Source organism: Triticum urartu, chromosome 1A (genome assembly GCF_056163025.1).
Source record: "Triticum urartu cultivar PI428250 chromosome 1A, HENAU_Tu73, whole genome shotgun sequence".
Lineage (NCBI taxonomy): Eukaryota > Viridiplantae > Streptophyta > Magnoliopsida > Poales > Poaceae > Triticum > Triticum urartu.
This window is the reverse complement of record NC_141873.1, coordinates 283856625-283879345: the sequence shown is the minus strand read 5'-3', so window position 1 is coordinate 283879345 and position 22721 is coordinate 283856625.

The following is a 22721-nucleotide window of genomic DNA, read 5'->3' as shown; positions in this document are numbered from 1 at the left end:
ATTCTCATAACTATGCTCAATTCTGTCAATTGCTCAACAGTAATTTGTTTACCCACCGTAATACTTATGCTCTCGAGAGAAGCCAGTAGTGAAACCTATGGCCCCCAGGTCTATTTTCCATCATATTAATCTTCTGTCAACAAGCTATTTCCTTTTCCGTTTATTTTGCTTTCTTTACTTTGCATCCTTATCATAAAAATACCAAAAATATTATCTTATCATATCTATCAGATCTCACTTTCATAAGTGACCGTGAAGGGATTGACAACCCTTTTATTGCGTTGGTTGCGAGGATTTTATTTGTTTGTGTATGTGCGAGGGGCTCGTGCGCGGCCTCCTACTGGATTGATACCTTGGTTCTCAAAAACGAAGGGAAATACTTAAGCTACTTTGCTGCATCACCCTTTCCTCTTCAAGGGAAAACCAACGCAGTGCTCAAGAGGTAGCAAGAAGGATTTCTGGCACTGTTGTCGGGGAGTCTACGCAAAAGTCAACATACCAAGTACCCATCACAAACCCTTATCTCCCGCATTACATTATTTTCCATTTGCCTCTCATTTTCCTCTCCCCCATTTCACCCTTGCCGTTTTATTCGCCCTCTCTCTCCGTCCTCCTTCTCTTCCTCTATTTGCCTCTTTTTGCCCATCTCTTGTTTGCTTGTGTGTTGGATTGCTTGCTTGTCACGATGGCTCAAGATAATACCAAATTGTGTGACTTTACTAATACCAACAACAATGATTTTATTAGCACTCCAATTGCTCCTCTTACCGATGTTGAATCTTGTGAAATTAATGCTGCTTTGCTGAATCTTGTCATGAAAGATCCGTTCCGGCCTTCCTAGTGAAGATGCCGCTACCCATCTAAACAACTTTGTTGATTTGTGTGATATGAAAAAGAATAAAGATGTGGACAATGATATTGTTAAATTGAAGCTATTTCCTTTTTCTCTTAGAGATCGTGCTAAAGCTTGGTTTTCGTCATTGCCTAAAAATAGTATTGATTCGTGGAATAAGTGCGAAGATGCTTTTATCTCTAAGTATTTTCCTCCCACTAAGATCATCTCTCTTAGAAACGATATAATGAATTTTAAGCAACTTGATCATGAACATGTTGCACAAGCTTGGGAGAGGATGAAATTAATGATACGGAATTTTCCCTACACATGGTTTGAATTTATGGATGATTATACAAAAAATTTATGCCGGATTAAATTTTTCTTCTAGAAATCTTTTAGATTCGGCCGCGGGAGGCACTTTTATGGAAATAACTTTAGGAGAAGCTACTAAACTCCTAGATAATATTATGGTTAATTATTCTCAATGGCACACTGAAAGATCTACTAATAAGAAAGTGCATGCGATAGAAGAAATTAATGTTTTGAGTGGAAAGATGGATGAACTTATGAAATTATTTGCTAATAAAAGTGTTTCTTATGATCCTAATGATATGCCTTTGTCTACTTTAATTGAGAATAATAATGAATCTATGGATGTGAATTTTGTTGGTAGGAACAATTTTGGCAACAACGCGTATAGAGGAAACTTTAATCCTAGGTCGTATCCTAGTAATTCCTCTAAGAATTATGATAATTCCTACAACAATTCTTCTGGAAATTTTAATAAGATACCCTCTGATTTTGAATCTAATATTAAAGAATTTATTACTTCGCGAAAGAATTTCAATGCTTTGATTGAAGAAAAATTGCTTAAGATTGATGAGTTGGCTAGGAATGTTGATAGAATTTCTCTTGATATTGATTCTTTGAAACTTAGATCTATTTCACATAAGCATGATATCAATGAGTCTCTCAAAGCCATGAGAATTTCCATTGATGCATGCAAAGAAAGAACCGCTAGGATGCGTACTAAGAAAGATTGCTTTATAAAAGCGTGTTCTTATAGTTTCCAAGATAATAAAGATGAAGATCTAAAAGTTATTGATGTGTCCCCTATTAAATCCTTGTTTTGCAATATGAATCTTGATAATGATGAGACTGAATATGATCCACCTTTACCTATAAGACGTTCCAAAAATTCAGAGTCTTTAGATCTTGATGCTAAAATTGTTTAAAGTGGGATTGAAGAACTCAAAACTTTAAATATCAATGAACCCACTATTTTGGATCTCAAGGAATTTAATTATGATAATTGCTCTTTAATAGATTGTATTTCCTTGTTGCAACCCGTGCTAAATTCTCCTCATGCTTATAGTCAAAATAAAGCCTTTACCAAACATATCGTTGATGCTTTGATGCAATCTTATGAAGAAAAACTTGAGTTGGAAGTTTCTATCCCTAGAAAACTTTATGATGAGTGGGAACCTACTATTAAAATTAAAATTAAAGATCATGAATGCTATGCTTTGTGTGATTTGGGTGCTAGTGTTTCCACGATTCCAAAGACTTTGTGTGACTTTCTAGGTTTCCGTGATTTTGATTATTGCTCTTTAAACTTGCACCTTGCGGATTCAACTATTAAGAAACCTATGGGAAGAATTACTGATGTTCTTATTGCTGCAAATATGAATTATGTGCCCGTAGATTTTATTGTTCTGGACATAGATTGCAATCCTTCATGTCCTATTATTCTTGGTAGACCTTTCCTTAGAACGATTGGTGCAATTATTGATATGAAGGTGTTGACACCAGATTTTGACACGGCCAAGAACTTAATTAAGATGGCCTCAAATGGAGAAGTGCTCAAAGTGAGAAAATTCCGTATCGTCAAAAGGAGAAATTTTCATATTTGGGCCATAGCCATCCGGTCTCATATCTAAGGCCGAAGTTGTGTTTGAAGTACTCAGATTTTATATTCAGAACACTATTCAGCTGATTACACCCCCAAGATGGACTCATATGAGAAATGTTTCTACACGGATTGTCTTCGTCTCATCGAGACAATCGATTTTGATATAAAAACATCAAAATTGGAGTTCGTATGCAAAAGTTAGAGCCAAAACAGTGTGCTGCAGAAGTTTTCCCAGGAAGTTCCAGGAAAAACTTCCGGGGAGGTTCCGGGCTAAACCGAAAGTTTGCACGCGGTGCGCTCCGAAGACTGGAATTTTAACATTGTTTGCTGATTTGCAGGGCCGATTTCAACATCAAGATGACCTCGGATGAAAAAGTGATCAACTGAAGAGTTTTTCTCCATTGCAAGATCTACAACTTTGCTTTCGGGACCATCGTCATCCGAAGTAGTATGCAGCCTGAAGATTCAGTGCAAGAGGTCTACTTGATATAATTTCAGCCCGAAAGTTCCGGGCCAGACCGGAAGTTCCGGCCCTCGTAGTCCGAGTTAGGGTAACTTTTGATGATTTGGACGTGATTTGAGTCCTTTTCTTGTATGGGAAGTCCAGCCGCCTCATATATATGTAAGGGGTGACGGTCGAGTGAACAACATACAATCGACAAATCAATATATCATCTTTTACCTTTACTTTTATCTTCCCCCTTGTTCTTCTTCTTCCTCGTTCTTCGTTCGTTCTTCTTCATTGTAGGGCGGCGAACCTCGAGGCCCTAGGGGCGACAGGTCGACCTAGGGCAGCCCATAGCCGCCGTGCGTCCTGACGGGGTCCCTCCCGGGCGTGTGGGGTTTCGGGTCCTCAAAAGCACCCACCGGATTGCTTGCGTACCGCGCTTCCGGACGGGTCTCCTTCGACATGAGCTGCGTTGCATCACCCCCGGCGTCGAGGGTACACGGTGACGTGTTCGTGTGCGAACACACTTCTTGGCCACATCGAAGGAGACCCGTCCGGAAGCGCGGTACGCAAGCAATCCGGTGGGTGCTTTTGAGGACCCGAAACCCCACACGCCCGGGAGGGACCCCGTCAGGACGCGCGGCGGCTATGGGCTTCCCTAGGTCGACCTGTCGCCCCTAGGGCCTCGAGGTTCGACGCCCTGCAATAAAGAAGAACGAACGAAGAACGAGGAAGAAGAAGAACAAGGGAGAAGATAAAAGTAAAAGTAAAAGATGATAGATTGATTTGACGATTGTATGTTGTTTAATCGGCCGTCACCCCTTACATATATATGAGGCGGTTGGACTTCCCGTACAAGAAAAGGACTCAAATCACGTCCAAATCATCAAAAGTTACCCTAACTTGGACTACGAGGGCTGGAACTTCCGGTCTGGCCCGGAACTTCCGGGCTGAAATTATATCAAGTAGCCCTCTTGCACTGAATCTGCAGGCCGCATACTACTTCGGATGACGATGGTCCCAAAAGCAAAGTTGTAGATCTTGCAATGGAGAAAAACTCTTCAGTTGATCACCTTTTCATCCGAGCTCATCTTGATGTCAAAATCGGCCCTACAAATCAGCAAACAATGTTAAAATTCCAGTCTTCGGGGCGCACCGCGTGCAAACTTTCGGTGTAGCCCAGAACCTCCCCGGAAGTTTTGCCCGGAACTTCCGTGGCAAACTTATGCAGCACACTGTTTTGTCTCTAACTTTTGCATACGAACTCCGATTTTGACGTTTTTTATGTCGAAATCGATCGTCTCGACGAGACGAAGACAATCCTTGTAGAAACATTTCTCATATTAGTCAATATTGGGGGTGTAATCAGCTGAATAATGTTCTGAATATAAAATCTGAGTACTTCAAACACAATTTCGGCCTTAGAGATGAGACCGGATGGCTATGGCCCAAATATGAAAATTTCTCCTTTTGACGATACGGAATATTCTCACTTTGAGTACTTCTCCATTTGAGGCCATTTTAATTAAGTTCTTGGCCGTGTCAAAATCTGGTGTCAACACATGCCCCCATGTTTTTCGGCAAACTTGTGTGCCGAAAAATCACTTGCATGGCAATTTTTCTATGGACGATGTCAACACTCCATCGGCCATTTTGCATGTTCTTAGGACGATAAGTATATATCGGCCATTGCTTGTTTGAACCTCTTGAGGCAAACTTGGGTGAAAACTTCTCAGCTTCTATAACAATCCGGTGATAAGGTTCCATAGACCAAAACCATCCTCCGAACCATATTGTTCTCCCTTTCGCTAGGATTTTGCAGATAATCAAGAATGAACTTCCTCCAATCCTTACTTCGCCTGTATAAAAGTTTCATTAGTGGCCAAAGCGGTGGGCTTCGGTTCGGCCTTACCTATATTGACAAGACCTAGCATCGGCTATTGATAGAAATGTAATACACCATGGTTAACATAGTAGTCGGATGCTTGCTGTGCCAACTCTTTCGAATTGTCATGTCTAGATATATGAACAATTTTAAAGCAAGCCATGGTAAATCTTGCATCTAGACATACCAAAAGATAAACTATAAGTGATTCGTCAAAACATTGATAACCATTGGATATTTGTTGCACTACTAATAACGAATCACCGGAAGCCTTAATATGTATAGCACCTATAGCAAGGCAAATCTCCAATCCGAATGACAATGCATATTCGGCTTTGATCATTGTGCAAAAATATTTTAAGCGGCATGAGGCTTCACAAAATAGCACCATAAGGAGACATATAAACAACACCAACACCTTGGCCATTGCTACTAATTTAACCATCAATATATAATCTCCATGGTACTAGAGAGATCAAGCTAAAATCAATATTATGCATGATGTCAATATGATGCTCAATAATAAAATCAACCATGATTTGGCCTTACGTAAGTTCTGAAAACTAACAAGCCAAAGCACACCCAATCAAAACATAAGTTCACTTTTGCAACTTTGGTGACTTGGTCTATGCATAATATCCTCAATGGCATCAATTTGACAAATTCCTTTGCAAGCACTTATCTCAATCTCTACTCAAACTAAGGACGGTGCTAGAGTACCATACCGGCCATTCTTATATATATTCTTAGGGCGATAGATAAGTATCGGCCATTACCATGAGGTCCATGTAGAATTCATTCACCAAATCATGTATAGCCAAAATAAACATATGAAATAGCAATCAAATATTTCGGCCCTTTGGATTAGCAAGAAAAAAGGTAGCTAATAAATTGTATAGGGATTTGGTAATACCCTCTCATGATGCAGAAAATTATGTCGCTTCCATGGATCAAAATAAATCCAGGGAGGGTAATTTATCATACCTGATGATGAATTCCATGGCAAAGGCATCAATGGTATGGTTGAAAAACATGGATGATGTGCTAACCGAAGATTTTGATGGGGTGATGCAAACCTTCAGCTTAATTGTTTCTGGTTTCCATCCTTCTCTTTCTTCACTTTTATAACACTTGTTGCAATAGAAGGTTGCACATCATTTTTATTTTGACTGCTCCTCTTGGGAACCCATGCCATGTTCTTCTTTTTTAGCTCTTGTGCACTAAGTTTTTGCAATTCCTTCTTTCGCCAATACGATAAGCCGAGTGGGCACCCCAGCTGTGATTTTGTTTGAAGCAATGGCAATTCTTGTTTACCTTGTGCACTGTCAACTTCTTTTCTTCAGATTTGGCACTTTGACTCTTGATAATTGGTTGCTTCGTCTCATTGCCTTTAGTAGCCAATGTCAACACGTTAATTGGCTCTTTTTCATTTGAGATCAAATCTAAAGTTGCACTCTTACGACCATCTCTTTTAACACGGTACACTTGTTTGACCACCTCTTTCTTCTTCTTTGAGCTCCGGACCGATTCCTTATGATTGAAACGGCCTTTAACATATGATTGTTCAAATGTTGATCTTCTCGGAGATGCATAATATTGGTTAGATGGTCTAAAATAAGATGGAGAGTGTGCCCTTTTATCATACCTGTCCCATGATGGATATGGATCTACATGAGCAAAGGGATGCATCCACGGCATTGGCGCTGGCGGCCCAAAATAAGGATATGAATGTGTTGCATTAAAATGCTCACTTTGCCAATACCGATCCTCATATTTGCGCCTTGGGGGTGATCTTGGTTTCTTTGCATGATTTGGTCGATAAGCATTCTTCTCTCCACTCTTCTTTTGATATTTATCCAATAGTTCAGCGAAGGTGATTTTTGATCTCTTACACTTGCGCTTATTTCGGCCTTTGTTTTCTTTTGGTTTGCTTTCATCAATCATTGGATTTCCTTGTTGCCCCCCAGTCCTTAGCGTCTTCATTGTAGCTTTGATGGAATTCTCACCCTCAAGTTCATGTTCATTGTGATCGTTAACTACTTCTTTACTTGAAAGCTTGATCCCATCACCTGCAGTTTTTACCTTCTCTTTAGATGGATCGGCTTGAAGTAGCCGATGCAAAAACTTTTTGCCATCAAGTCCAATCGGAATAGACTGGTCATCCTTTGGTGTTTCAACAAATTTCAATCGTCCTTTTTCAATGGCCGATTTAACTATTTGACGAAACATGTGGCAGTCCTCAAAATTGTGCTTGGACGAATCATGCAACTTACAATACATTCGTCCTTGGATAGATGGCTTGACATGGTGATCAAGAATTCTAATGTAATTATTTTTCAACAACAAAGCAAAGATTTGATCACACATGTTTGAATTGAAGGTATACCTTTTGTTTTCTAGCCGATCTTGTTGTGAGAACGACTTTGGAGTTAAGCAAACGAATGGTTTAGATTTGGCATCTTCCCATTCGGCTATGAATTCTCTTTCGCATACTTTTTCCGATGTCATTAAATAAGAAACTATACTAGCATCGGTTTTCCCAAAAGATCTTAACCTTGGCTTTAAATTTGTTAAATCAAAGTAGTTAGAACATACACGTCTCAATTGAGACCATGCATAAGCCAAGCATGAAGCAAGAAAATCTACCCAATTAGATATGAACTTTAAATAAAGCAATGGGAAAAACTTTGGCTGCAGTAATAAGTCACTATCGGTCTCTTTGAATGGTACAATATATTGGCCGATATGCTTAGTAACAATTTTAGTGCTAACAAGTAAATTGCCCTTCTTTATTGGTCTTTGAAAATTACTTACCAGAATTTTTCTAATAGATGCATCAACAATAAAGTTGTGACCAAATCTGAAAATAGGTAAATTACTTGCTAGACATACCTCTTCAAATATGTTGGGAGAGCATGATGATTGCATATGATGAATAATATTGTGCTTTGCCTCTGGATGACTTCCCAACACCATGTCATAATTTTCTTCTTGATTTTGTGCATCATAAATTTGAAGATCTTTGTCAATCGAACTTTGTTCGGCTACTTGTTCTTGTCCTTCAAGCTTGTCAATTTCTATGGCACGAAACTCATAGGGCAGGAAGTAGGTTCCATTAACTTCAGAAAAATCAAGCATGGTTGTTTTTCTATGCTTTCCATGCCCTTTCTCAATAATACTTGCCTCTTTGGATTTGATGGATTCGGAATATATACTACTTGATTCGGCTTTTTCAACCGAAGCACTTTCAAGTTCCGAATCATCCTTCTTTTCATTGATACTACCCATTGGCAATGCTTCTTTCATCTGAGCCAATTGTTTTTCTATTTTTTTCTAGCGGCGAGCGGCAAAGTTGGCTTTAAGCTTTTTCTCAATTTCAGCCCACTCCGGATACGATTGCCCCCCGATGTTTTTAGATTCTTTTGGCAATGACACACGGGTGTTGCCGAAATTTTGCAGTAGTGTAGGGGGTGTATATATGATGTAGTACTAGGTGAAGGCAAATGCATTGTTGTAAAACCATATTTTTGCTCGCCAATTTTATCAATTGGCAAAGATTCATCTTCTTGCAAAACTCTAGCTTTTATTGCGGCACAATCAGGAAATAGCCCTTTTTCATGTTGTTCAAGGCAAATAGCACTAATCCTCTTATCCTGGGCTAAACTCTTCAATGCAGCCACCACTACCTCATCTTCTACAATATTTGGCACAACCACTCCTGTAAAATTTACATTTATTCAGCTATGACTAGAAAGGTGTGAAGCCGAATTTTGAGCATCTACAATTGTGTATGGTGCCGAAAAATTACTAACATGAGGTGTAGCATATGACGGTTGAGAGTAACTGGCCGAATAGCTAGCAGTAGCATGGCCAATTCTCCCATCCATCGGCAAGGTTGGATTCACATATTGCAAATTAGTTGCCGATGAATAAAAAGGTGGAACACATTCTTGTATGCTATTGGAAATTTTAACATGAGGTGTTTCAAATTGATTAACCAAACCCATCATGTTGTTCATCGGCATATGGATTTGTGGGGTTGCCGATGCATGAGAGTTTGGATAGATATGTTGTAGGTTGCTAAAATCATAAGAATTTGAAGCATGAAGATTGCTTTGCATCGGCCCTTGTGCATAATTAGATGCATGATTGATAAAACTAGGGTTAGCCGTTACATTATGCTCATTAGGTGATCCAGCAACAACATACGAATTTTTTGCATCTACAAAGGGGAATTGGGTATTCGTATTACCTTTGTAGATTGCAGCAACTTGATGACGATCTCTTTGTAGCAAGAACGGGCTGGAGACCGTTCAAACTTCATTTTTTTTGACCCCTGAAACAGTAGGAGAGCCTCCTACTGCAAATTTAATAAAAGAATGCAAGTATGTTACATGAGATCATTTAAAAATCATCCCCTTTGGGAATGAGGGTGGGGGGTGACCTTTTACATGGAGTTAAGGAAGGATGAGAGGAAGGGTTTATGTATATCTCCTACTCTATAAGTCAGGAGAAAAAGATCTTCCTTTAGTCTAGCAAGCCAGGAGGCTTGGGATGGGAGCACTCCTCTGAAGTGCTTATTATTGCGTTCCTTCCAGATGCTCCAGGCAACAAGCATAAAGATTTCCATGAACAGTGGTTTATTCCAAGAGATTTTAGCTTGTTCCACCCAATCTAGACGTGTAGGCGCCGCATGACCCATAATCTGGAGCTTGTCCCAGCATTCGAGGCTAAAGGTGCATTCCAAGAAGAGATGCTCCATTGTCTCATTGTTGCAATTGGTGCATAGGAGGCATCCAAAGTCATTGCCAATGTTATAGTGTCTCCTTTTTAGCATGTCTCGAGTGTTGAGTCTATCTGAGAGTAGCAACCAGCCAAATACTTTGATCTTCATTGTTGCTTTAGATTTCCAGATCCATCTATATGCTCGGTGTGCATGGATGCCCTTGAAGTAGAAGGTGTAGAACCTTTTGGCTGAGTAGTAGTTGGTCCCCCAAACACATGTCCATTCATCATTAGTCAGGGGGTTTAGTAGTTCAACTTGCATGGTTTTCTACTATAAGTCTCTTGTCTCCTCGAGCGCTTGAGTGGAGAGTGGCAGGTGGAACGTTTCACTAAGGGACGTGCTGCCTAAGAAATCTCACGCAGATATATCCTCCTGTTGTGTGTAGGAGAAGGCTCTGGGGTGGGTCTCAGCCAAAACGTCTCCAGTCCAGACATCCTTCCAAAATAAAGCCGAAGATCCATTTCGAACAGTCACATTGGTGATTCCTCTATATACTGGCATGAGTTTTGAGACGTCGCGCCACCAGAAAGAACCTCACGGATCAGTTGCATGTGTGGGTGTAATATGTGTTCCAAATCAACTCCACCCAAGGTAGGTCGCAGTGATTATAGAATTTGTGGGGGAATTTGAGGAGTAATGCATCACTTTGCACCTGGAGATTAAGAATGCCAAGCCCTCCACACTCTTTAGGTTTGCAAATCATGTCCCATGAAGCCAAAGAGGTACACTTGTCACCTTGGTCTATTTTCTTTGTCCACAAGAATTTTCTTCTAATTTTGTCAATAAGCTCAAGAATGCCATCTAGGAGTTTGAGAGTGCAAAGAGCGAAAATTATTAAAGATGTTATGACTGAGTTCACAAGTGTGAGTTTCCCTCCGTATGAAATCATATTAAGGGTGGCTGACAGTCTTCTCTCCACACGACAAACAAGGGGCATGAGATCCAGAATGGTTGGTTTAGTAGTGCCCATTGGGAGCCCGAGATAGGTGAATGGCAACCTGCCAACGACACAACCAAAAATATTTGCCAATGCACTCGTAGTGTCTGGATCATAGTTCAGTGGTATGAGGGTGGACTTGTGGAAATTTATCTTCAAGCCAATTGAAGTAGCATAGTCGGAGAGTATGTTCTTGATGGTTGTGGCTTAGGCAGGGCAAGCAGGCATAGCAAGAATAGTATCATCTGCGTATTGTATCACTGGATAGTCTTTCTGGCTATTGCAAGGAAAAGGTAAGCTGATCTCACCTCGTGAGAATGCATCATTTATCTCCGCTTGCAAAAGGTCAGCCACAAGTACGAAAATTAGTGGAGACAAGGGATCACCTTGGCATACTCCACATTTGCAATGGAATTGCCTTCCAGGTACACCGTTGAGCAGGACTACAGATTTGCCTGATGAGAAGATACATTGTATCCATCCGAGCCATTTGTCATTAAATCCCAAGTTCTTCATGATGACCAGCATTGCCTCATGATCTATTGTATCGAATGCCTTAGCAAAATCAAGTTTGAGAAGCACAATTTATTTCTTGGAGCTTTGACATTGATAGATGTATTCAAAAGCCCATGCAAGGCAGTCTTGTATGGTACGACCTTTGAGAAATCCATACTGCTTGCGGTGAATAATTTTGAGAATGATTTTCTGCAATCGATTGGCCAATAGCTTTGTTATCACTTTTAGACAACAGTTTAGAAGTGTAATGGGCCTGGAATCATTCACAATGCTGGGAGCATTGGTTTTTGGGATCAGAGTGATAAATCCATCATTAATGCTTTCAAGGTTGAGATTTCCGTCAAAGAATTGGTTGCAAAGTTTATAGAAATCCTCTTTTATTATCGTCCAACAAGCTTTAAGAAATGCTCCATTGAATCCATCCAGGCTAGGTGCACGATCAGCAGGCATTGTTTTAATAACATGATTGATCTCAGCTTGGGTGAATGGGACTGTTAACTCATCAAGACCTTCAATCCTTTTGATAATTCTTTGAAGGTCAAATTTCATATCATTATGAGAGGAAGTGCCAAGTCTCTGTTTAAATGAGTGGAACAGTAAAGCTTCTTTCCCCGAGTGATCATCCACGCAAACACCATCATCTGTGGACAGTGTTGCAATAGTATTTCTGCGGTACCTCTCAGATGCCATGGCCTAAAAAAACTTGGAGTTTTCGTCTCCGATTTGCACCCATCGAATGGTGCACCGTTTCTTCCAATATAATTTTTGGTACTTAAGCAGTCTGATGAGGTGGGCCTTGAGATTTTTTCTGAATTTTTCTTCAGGTGTGGACAATTGTCTTAGGTTTTCCAGCCCATCAATTTCCAACAAAGCCCTGTTCAAATTTTCTATGGCAATGGAGAGTTTTGAAATGCTTTTGCTCCAGTATTTGAGGTCGTGTCTTAAAGTTTTAAACTTTCTGCAGAGCACTGTTGCCATATTTTGGGAAGACACAGGTTTTGACAAAGCGTTTTGAACTATTTGCATGAAGCCTGGATGTTGTAACCAGAAAGATTCAAACCTGAATAATTTGGAGCGAGGTATGGAAGTTTCAATGGTGACGACGCAAGGGATGTGGTCAGATACCGATCGTCCGAGAGGTTTAACCATTGTATGAGGGTAAGTGCTTGTCCAATTATTGCTTGTGAAGAACCAATCGATCTGCTCGAGTAGCGGATCAAGTTGCATGTTACTCCAGGTATACTCGCAGCCTTTAATGGGGAGTTCAATTAAGGCTTGTGACCGAATAAAGTCATTGAAAGTAATCATGTCACTATAACTCCCACTAGGCTTGTTTCTATTATCAGGGCTTCCAATGAAGTTAAAATCACCGACCAAGAGCCAATCTTCATTAGAGGGGATATTTAATGCCATGAGCCAATTAATGAAGTTAACTCGGCTGACCCCTTGACATGGTCCATATACATTAACCAGGGTCCAAAAATGAGCTGATTGGGTGGACCGAAAGCCTGTAACCAGGGCAAAATCTTCTTACGCGATGGTGGTGGTTGTGAAAATGGCACTGTTCCAGATCGTAACCAGGCCTCCCAAAGCCCCCCGAGATGGCACAAAATCAAACTGATCAAAACGTTTAGGGCAACAAGACTTAATGAAAGTGTGATCAAAAGATGGTTTTTTGGTCTCTTGCAAACAGATAACAGCACAACCACACGAGTTGATTGCATTTGAAAGTGCTAATTGCTTTGCCTCGGAATTCAAACCCCGGACGTTCCAACAAAGTACGTTCCAGTTAACATGAAGAACCATAAGAAATATAGGATAATATGAAAGTACGAGCAGATAAACACCAAAAGGATGAGCCTAAACACCAAAAGGATGAGCCCCGGACAGAGGGCTTAAGCCTGGGACGAGGGTGAGCCATCTTCAGGAGATGCCTGGAGCTGCTCCTCAGTGAGCTCTTCAGCAGGAATTCCACACATGACAGTACCAATGTGCTGAATAACTGGTATCGCCGTGGGTGGTGGTATCTCTGAGGTTGCAGGTGGCTCAGAAACAGTAGTGGTGGAAGCCGCGAAGGGAATCACCCTAGGTTTTACCTTTGAGACCTTGGTCTTGGTGTCCGAGAGAGGTGGAACTTTGAAGACATCATACTTATTGGATCTGCTGCTGCGGCGAAGAGGAATGACAGATTCAGGTGCAGGTGCTTGCCACGTTGACTAGCAGAGGCAGTGACAACAGGCGCAGGTGGGTCAGGTGCTGGCATAGAGATTTGCACAGCCATATCGAGAGCAGAGTCCTCCATATGAGAATCTTCCATATGTTGAACAGCAGTCACATCCACTCCAAGATCAAAACTAGGGTCAGTAAGTGCAACAATGGCAGAGTTGTCAGGAGAAACAACTTCAATTGCAACTGACAGTGGCTCAGGTATTTCAGTTAAACTTAGGGTGGGAGGAGTAGACAGTGTATGAGGCAGAACACTGCCAAAATCAGTCACACGCTGAGTAGCTTCACACAGTTGCAGAACACCATCCTGCTCAACAATGGTCAGCCTCATATCAACTCTTTCATATCTGAATCCATAACCAGTACTCCAAGGTCCATAGGTAGCAATGATAGGCATAATTGCAGGAGAGAGGAAAGTATTGAGATTTCTTACAGGGATACCTTGGTTAATCAGCATAGAAGACATGATGTCACCATTAGCTGTCATCTCAAAATGCAGTCCAGTAGCAGAAATTGAGATTTGCACATCCAGTGAGCTAGGCTGGGGTGCCCTGACAGCAGAACTCTCTCCTTCTTCATAGTGAGCTGCAATTCTGTTGAAAATGTTCTGAGGTACTAGGACATAGGTGTCAGAGACTGTAGCACTAGAGTCTGAAGATCCAAAAGCAAAAATAGAGTCATTCCAGGACATGCCTGGGCTGTCTTGCAGGTTGTTGGCTGGAAGAATTCCATCTTGCACTTGTAACACCTCAGCAGCAAGCCAAGCCTGGTAATTATAGACGGCAGGTGGTGGTGAAGGAGGCCAAGCTCCCCAATTGGGCTGGAAGTGAATCTCATTACCTTGCTGAACCTCCTCATTTTTCTAGTTAGGTGCTGCATTCTGTGCCAGCCAATTGTGCAGCTGCGCTTGATACATCTGTTCTGCCGTCAGACCCTCTCCAAACAAAGGATGGGGGATTCCATCCGCAGGTGGAGGATCAATGCCTGCCGGAGGGACATCAGGGATATGCGCATTCTAGTCACTACTTCTCAAGATCGTGACACAAACAGTCCAGCAGTGTCGTGCTCCACCAAGTTGGTGCATGACAAAACTTTTAGGCACCCTACTAAGACTGAGTACTCTGGCTTTGATCAAGACAACCTTCCTATCTCCTCTAGGGTTATTCCAGGTAATCAGCTCACCAAACTTATCTACTGATTTGTGAATGTAATCCGAAGTCTGATAATCATGAGGGAAACCAATGTATAGGAGCCACACATGAGGACCATAAGTAGTCAACCTCATGTTAAGAGCAGCATCATGAGGGACAAAAGAGACAACAGTGTTCAGATTTTCCTCATCTTCATCAACCTCAAAAGTAGTACCAACCACAGCATCTTTAATGACTGAATCCGGAAATCCAAAGATCGCAATGCCTAGTGGGTAATCATCCACCTCAGTGGGAAAGAAATGAGACTCATGGAGAAAACCTTCGATGGTGTGGTGCAACGCAGCTTTCTGGTGGAACGAGATGAAGCGATTGACTTCTGCCACCGCCAGGAAGTCATGGCGCAGTGGCGGAGTGGGACTGACGACCATCTCATCCCGGACGACACGATCCTCAGGGCCCAGCTTGATTGTCATCCCTTGTGGCAGGTAAGGAACGACATTGACAGGGTAGTTCGCCATGGGCGAGGGCGGGGGAGGAACCAGAGAAGCGGCAGAGGGGGTGGTGGGAATAGCAGAGGAAGAAGGCGTATCGGCGGGGCTGAATCTAGTCTTTGGGACCCAAATGCCCTGCGCGGACCGCCGAGTAGCCCAGCAGGCGGTCACCACGTGTCCAGGAGCACCACACGATGCACAGCGGACAGTCACGCTTCCACGGGCACCAGTACGTCGACTTGTGGGAAGTGTATCATTGTTATCTGTCAAGATGATTTCTTGCCTTTGTGATTATGCCAAGTCCGGAGCAAGAATAGAGCGAGAATTATTATTGATGCTGTGAGGATTTGTATCAAAATTATACGCAGGAATATTTAGTAAAGTATCCCTGAATTCTTGGTCATTCCGAGTATGCAATGAAACCACAATAGTTGGGCCATCATGGGTATCTGGTACACGGGCGATTGTATGAGCAGTGGGCCGAGACTTGGGCTTCCAAAACATGTAAAGTGCAGTGTTAAGCCCACACTGACGTTTACTGTGGCCCAACCAGCCACAACGATTGCAAAGGACCAGAGCAGGATAGTCATAAAAATAATGTTCACTAGATCCACAAGTGTTACATGGAGAAGGTCCAATTGTTGGTGACCCATATGCATTAGCATGATTGGATATGTCCCTGTTCTCATGTGGTTCACATTGGCAAGATGTTTCTAAGCAAGATGTACAAGCAATATCTGGGAAGGATTCAGCAAGATGGCGCAAAAGTGTGCACTTAGAGCAGATATTAAGCCTTTTGTAAATGTAATCCAATGTTGGTATAGATGACAGTGACCATATCATGGCAATGTGACTTCGGGAATAACCAAACTTCAGTTGGTCAAGAATATGGAACACCATAAAAGTTGGTATATTATCCCAATAAAGTTGCTTAAAAGACTGACCTTCAAAAACACGCCGTGTATCCCCAGTGGAGTCGCCAAAAAGTGTGTTCGCACACGAACACGTCACCATGTACCGTCGACGCCGGGGGTGATGCACCGCAGCTCACATCGAAGGAGACCCGTCCAGAAGTGCGGTACGCAAGCAATCCGGTGGGCGCTTTTGAGGACCCGAAACCCCACACGCCTGGGAGGGACCCCGTCAGGGCGCGTGACGGCTATGGGCTGCCCTAGGTCGACCTGTCGCACCTAGGGCCTCGAGGTTTGCCGCCTTGCAATGAAGAAGAACAAACGAAGAACGAGGAAGAAGAAGAACAAGGGAGAAGATAAAAGTAAAGGTAAAAGATGATAGATTGATTTGTCGATTGTATGTTGTTCAATCGGCCGTCACCCCTTACATATATATGAGGCGGCTGGCCTTCCTGTACAAGAAAAGGACTCAAATCACGTCCAAATCATCAAAAGTAACCTAACTCGGACTATGAGGGCCGGAACTTCCGGTCTGGCCCGGAACTTCCGGGCTGAAATTATATCAAGTAGCCCTCTTGCACTGAATCTGCAGGCCGCATACTACTTCAGATGACGATGGTACCAAAAGAAAAGTTGTAGATCTTGCAATGGAGAAAAACTCTTCAGTTGATCACTTTTTCATCCGAGGTCATCTTGATTTCAAAATCGGCCCCGCAAATCTGCAAACAATGTTAAAATTCCAGTCTTTGGGCCGCATCGCGTGCAAACTTTCGGTTTATCCCGGAACCTCCCCGGAAGTTTTGCCCGGAACTTCCGGGCCAAACTTATGCAGCACACCGTTTTGGCTCTAACTTTTGCATACGAACTCCGATTTTGACATTTTTATATCGAAATTGATCGCCTCGACAAGACAAAGACAATCCTTGTAGAAACATTTCTCATATGAGTCAATCTTGGGTGTGTAATCAGCTGAATAGTGTTCTGAATATAAAATCTGAGTACTTCAAACACAACTTCGGCCATAGAGATGAGACCGGATGGCTATGGCCCAAATATGAAAATTTCTCCTTTTGACGATACGGAATTTTCTCACTTTGAGCACTTCTCCATTTGAGGCCATCTTAATTAAGTTCTTGGCCGTGTCAAAATCTGGTGTCAATAGAAGGAAGGGAATATTAGATTCCAATTTCTGTTAAGGAAAGGCATGGAACACTTCCCTAGAAGGAAAATTAAATTACCATATGAATCTATTATGAGATCCACTTATGGATTGTCTACCAAAGATGGCAATACCTAGATCTATCCTTACTTTTATGCTTAGCTAGGGGCGTTAAACGATAGCGCTTGTTGGGAGGCAACCCAATTTTATTTTTATTCCTTACTTTTTTCTCCGGTTTAGTAATAAATAATTTATCTACCCTCTGTTTTGGTTGTGTTTTTTGTGCTTAATTGGTGTTTGTGCCAAGTAGAACCGTTGGGAAGACTTGGGGAAAGTCTTTTTAATCTTGCTGTAAAAAACAGAAACTTTAGCGCTCATGAGAATTGCTTCCATTTTTATTTGGAAAGTGCTATTTAGTTAATTCTTTTTGCAGATGATTAATATATAAATTCCTCACGTCCAGAAATTTATTTTAGAATTTTTGGGGTTCCAGAACTTGCGTTAGCTACACATTACTACAGATTATTCTGTTTTTTTTACAGATTCTGTTTTTCATGCGTTGTTTGATTATTTTGATGAATCTATGGCTAGTAAAATAGTTTATAAACCATATAGAAGTTGGAATACAGTAGGTTTAAAACCAATATAAATAAATGAGTTCATTACAGTACCTTGTAGTGGTGTTTTGTTTTTTTTCTCTAACGGAGCTCACGAGATTTTCTACTTTAAGTTTTGTGTTGTGAAGTTTTCAAGTTTTGGGTGAAAGATTTGATGGATTATGGAACAAGGAGTAGCAAGAGCCTAAGCTTGGGGTTGCCCATGGCACCCCAAGATAATCTAAGGACACCTAAAAGACCAAGCTTGGGGATGCCCCGGAAGGCATCCCCTCTTTCGTCTACTTCCATCGGTAACTTTACTTGGAGCTATATTTTTATTTACCACATGATATGTGTTTTGCTTGGAGCGTCTTGTATTATTTGAGTTTTTATTTATTAGTTTTCCACAATCATCCTTGTTGTACACACCTTTTGAGAGGACACACATGATTCAGAAATTGTTAGAATACTCTATGTGCTTCACTTATATCTTTTGTGTTATATAGTTTTTGCTCTAGTGCTTCACTTATATCTTTTAGGGCACGGTGGTGATTTGTTTTATAGAAACTATTGTTCTCTCATGATTCACTTAGATTATTATGAGAGTCCTACAAAACAGCGTGGTGATTTTCTTTAATTATGTTAGGCATTCAAGATTAATAATTTTTTCTTATGAGTGTGTTGAATACTATGAGAAGTTTGATACTTGATAATTGTTTTGAGATATGGGGATGGTAATATTAGAGTCATGCTAGTGAGTAGTTGTGAATTTGAGAAATACTTGTGTTAAAGTTTGTGATTCCCGTAGCATGCACATATGGTGAACCGTTATGTGATGAAGTCAGAGCATGATTTATTTATTGATTGTCTTCCTTATGAGTGGCGGTCGGGGACGAGCGATGGTCTATTCCTACCAATCTATCCCCCTGGGAGCATGCGCGTAGTATTTGTTTCAATAACTAATAGATTTTTGCAATAAGTATGTGAGTTCTTTATGACTAATGTTGAGTCCATGGATTATACGCACTCTCACCTTCCACCATTGCTAGCCTCTCTAGTACCGCGCAAGTTTTGCCAGTACCATAAACCCACCATATACCTTCCTAAAAACAGCCACCATACCTACCTATTATGGCATTTCCATAGCCATTCCGAGATATATTGCCATGCAACTTTCCACCGTTCCGTTATTATGACACGCTCCATCATTGTCATATTGCTTTGCATGATCATGTAGTTGACATCGTATTTGTGGCAAAGCCACCGTTCATAATTCTTTCATACATGTCACTCATGCATCATTGCACATCCTGGTACACTGCCAAAGGCATTCATATAGAGTCATATCTTGTTCTAAGAATTGAGTTGTAATTCTTGAGTTGTAAGTAAATAAAGTGTGATGATCATCATTATTAGAGCATTGTCCCATGTGAGGAAAGGATAATGGAGACTATGATTCCCCCACAAGTCGGAATGAGACTCTGGACGAAAAATAAAAAAAGAGAAAAAAAGAGGTTGTAGGATCGAAAGTATGTCTAGAGGGGGGGTGATTAGACTACTTGATGTAGCGACCCGACCCGAATGGATCAAGTCTCTGTGCTTAAGTGTCATCCCTGGATCGGTATGCTGACACACACGGTACTCGAAGGATTTATAACAGAGGTAAATCACATGTATAAAGTAACGTAAATACTATTACCTCAATTCATATAGCGGAAGCAACAAGGTTGTGGATTCCCATCAACACCAACGGCAAAGTTGAGTGTAGAAATCGTAACCCTAACGTATCACTTACTCGTCGTAAGATACTCCTGCAACATGAGACGTTGCAGCCCGAAACGGGTCAGTACATTGAATGTACTGGCAAATTCACACCATAGAGAAAATGATGAACAATGGCTATCACTATATGCATATATGGCTGGTGGAAAAGCTCTATGGTTATAAGGTTTTTGCGTAAAGCCAATTTTTCCCTACTGCAAAGGAATACATTTTAATTAACTATCATGGTGGTTGTTGAACATTGAGAATGGTTGACAGCATTCTCAATCCCAATTAAGCATCATCATTAAAACCCAACAATATTCATTTAAAGTAACGTGATGAGATCAACAGGATAATCTAAGAACTAGATACTCAAGATGTCCATAACCGGGGACACGGCTAATCATGATTAGTTTATACACCCTGCAGAGGTTTGCGCACTTTTCCCCACAAGGCTCGATCGCCTCTGTTTGGTTTCTCGCACTGCAGGGTGTTTGAGAAGACGGATGACCGAGACACAGTCTTTCAGAAGCACTAGCACCTTACATGTGGGTAGACCGGTACACCTACTTTCCCCTACATCTGCTAGTCTACCCGTAAGAGTTCGCACGACTTAATCAACTATGCCAGAGCCCATAATGGCTTGTGGCTGCACACGGAAGTTTCTAGTATGAATAATCTCATGATCCCTTTGAGCCTGGGTGGCGGTCCAAAGAAAACAGGCAAGTCCTGGTAACCCCAGGTGCCTCAATCCACCCAGATGTGTGTTAGGTTGCCACCTTAGATAAACCCTTAATTATCAATCTCACATCTGTCATGGATATCACTCACCCAATCCACATCTACTAGCATAGCATGGCATAATAAGCAAACGTAGAACTAACTCCCAAAGGTTTGATAATAAACAGGTAATAGGTACTACCTCATCTACTTCCCATCCCACAATTTAATTAGATCCTAATCATGCAATGTGTGAGGATTGATCTAATGCAATAAAACTGGGTTGTAGAAAAGGTATGATCAAAGTGTGAACTTGCCTACAATGTTGATGAAGATGATTCGCACTCAAAACTCTTGATAGCTCTACTCGTCACACTCCGGTCAATCTATCGTAATCAAGCAATAGTAAGCACACATAAGCAATCACTCAAAAGATCAGAAAGAACGAACAAGACGATTCAGAAACATCAAAACCAAGCAAATAAATCTTGCAACATAAAACAATTTCTAACAGTACCAAAATTATGTGAATTTGGCATTATTAGAATGTTTAGGTCAAGAGCTTCGATTTGCAAAAAGAATCAACTCAAACGGAGCTACGAAACTCAAGTTATGATCAAACGAAGTTTGAATTCAAATCTGCTCTAATTATAATTTTACACTTTTCAAAAACATGTTTGAGTTGGATTACTGGATAGAGGAGATCGTAACGAAGACGTGAGCGTTGGTTTCGTTGGATTTGGATAAATGGTGTAAAAGTTGTGGTCGTTTGAAACCGAGGGACAAATCTGTAAGAAATCATCACAGATAGGTCCCTGGCCGAAATTAAAAAGAAAAGAAAAATACTAAATAGCGAACGTTCGCTACAGAAGTTTATATGACGAAAAACGTTCGCTGTGAAGACTAAAACAATGAACGTTCACTACTTAACTAGGTTATTAAAAAAACCGGTTTTAATCAAAAGAACTGAATCGAACCGAGCAACGGTTTTACCAGTTGGGCTGGTTTTTCTTAAAAAACCGGCGGCGGCGGTTAACTCCGGCGACAGCGAGGCGAGGCGGCGCGATGGTTCCGGTGAGGCGACAGCAGCGGCAGGAGGCGGCGCAGGGCGAGAGGCGGCGGGGCTGCGGTGCCGCAGTGGTGGCGGCCGCGCAGCAGAGGACCGGCGGAGGCAGCGCGGCCTTAGCAGCGGCGGTGGCGGCGTATCTGGCAGCGGGGGCGGCGCAACGGGGAATGAGGAGCGGCGGCTTCGGGGAAAACGGAAGTGGCGCGGTCCCAGGGCGCCATTTATGGAAGGGAGGCGAGGCGATGGCGTGGAGTGCAAGGCGGGGCGGCGGCGGACTCCGCGGAGTTCACGGCGGCGGCGGCGGTGTCGGGCAGGAGGCGGAGACCTGCCCGAGCTCGGGGACGGCGGTGCGGGCGCGTTGGCTGGGCTGGGCCGTGGCCTGTTGGGCCGGCCCAGTTCGGCGGCGTAGGAGAAAGTTTTTTTTAAACATTTTCCAGACAAACATAATCATAAAAACAAAAATAAAAGAAAATATTATATAGGCATATAATATCCCAAAATTTTCAGAAAAAGATTTTCTACACGGTGAAAATTTCTATAAATTCAAATAAAATCCACACAAATTCAGATAAATCAAAGAGTGCTACTAGTCTATTAAAATTCAACAAAAATCATTTTTAAAAATACCAAAATGATTTCAAATTAATTTTTCTCCAATTTTCTGTTGTAAGGAACATGTTACCCTAATTTCCATATATTTTATTTTTGGAGAAAAAAATAATTTGAATACAACTCAAATAAATCCAAATTGAAAATTAATTCCAAAAGGACTTGAAATTGATCCTTTGAAACTCCCAACTCATATTTCATAATTTTAAGAAGTCATTTTATCTTCTCTCATGAAAATCATTGAGTTGCATAGAGTTTCTGAAGTGGAAAATATTTCCCAATGGAATTCAAATATTTTTCAAACACCCTTTTCATTTTAAATGGAAGAAGTCATGTCATCTTCTCTCTAGGGTTTTGTGTTGAAAAGAATTTGAATTCATGGAGATCATAAAAGCAAATATGAAAGTTTGGGAAAGTCCTTTTATTCCCTCTCATTTAACTTTCGAAAGTTTCGAATTCACTCACTTTCAAAAAATCAATCAAATCTATCTATTTATTATAACATTCCAAAATTTAGAATTTTGGGATGTTACACTTGACCAAATAAAAGCTTAACCTTTTCCCAATTTTAGTTCTTGGCAGATTTTAGCTAATTTAGGACAAGTCAAGCAATCATCACACAATTCAAGCAAGCATGCAAAGAGTATTTTGGCAGCGGAAAGTAAAGCATGCAACTTGCAAGAATATAAAGGGAAGGGTTTGGAGAATT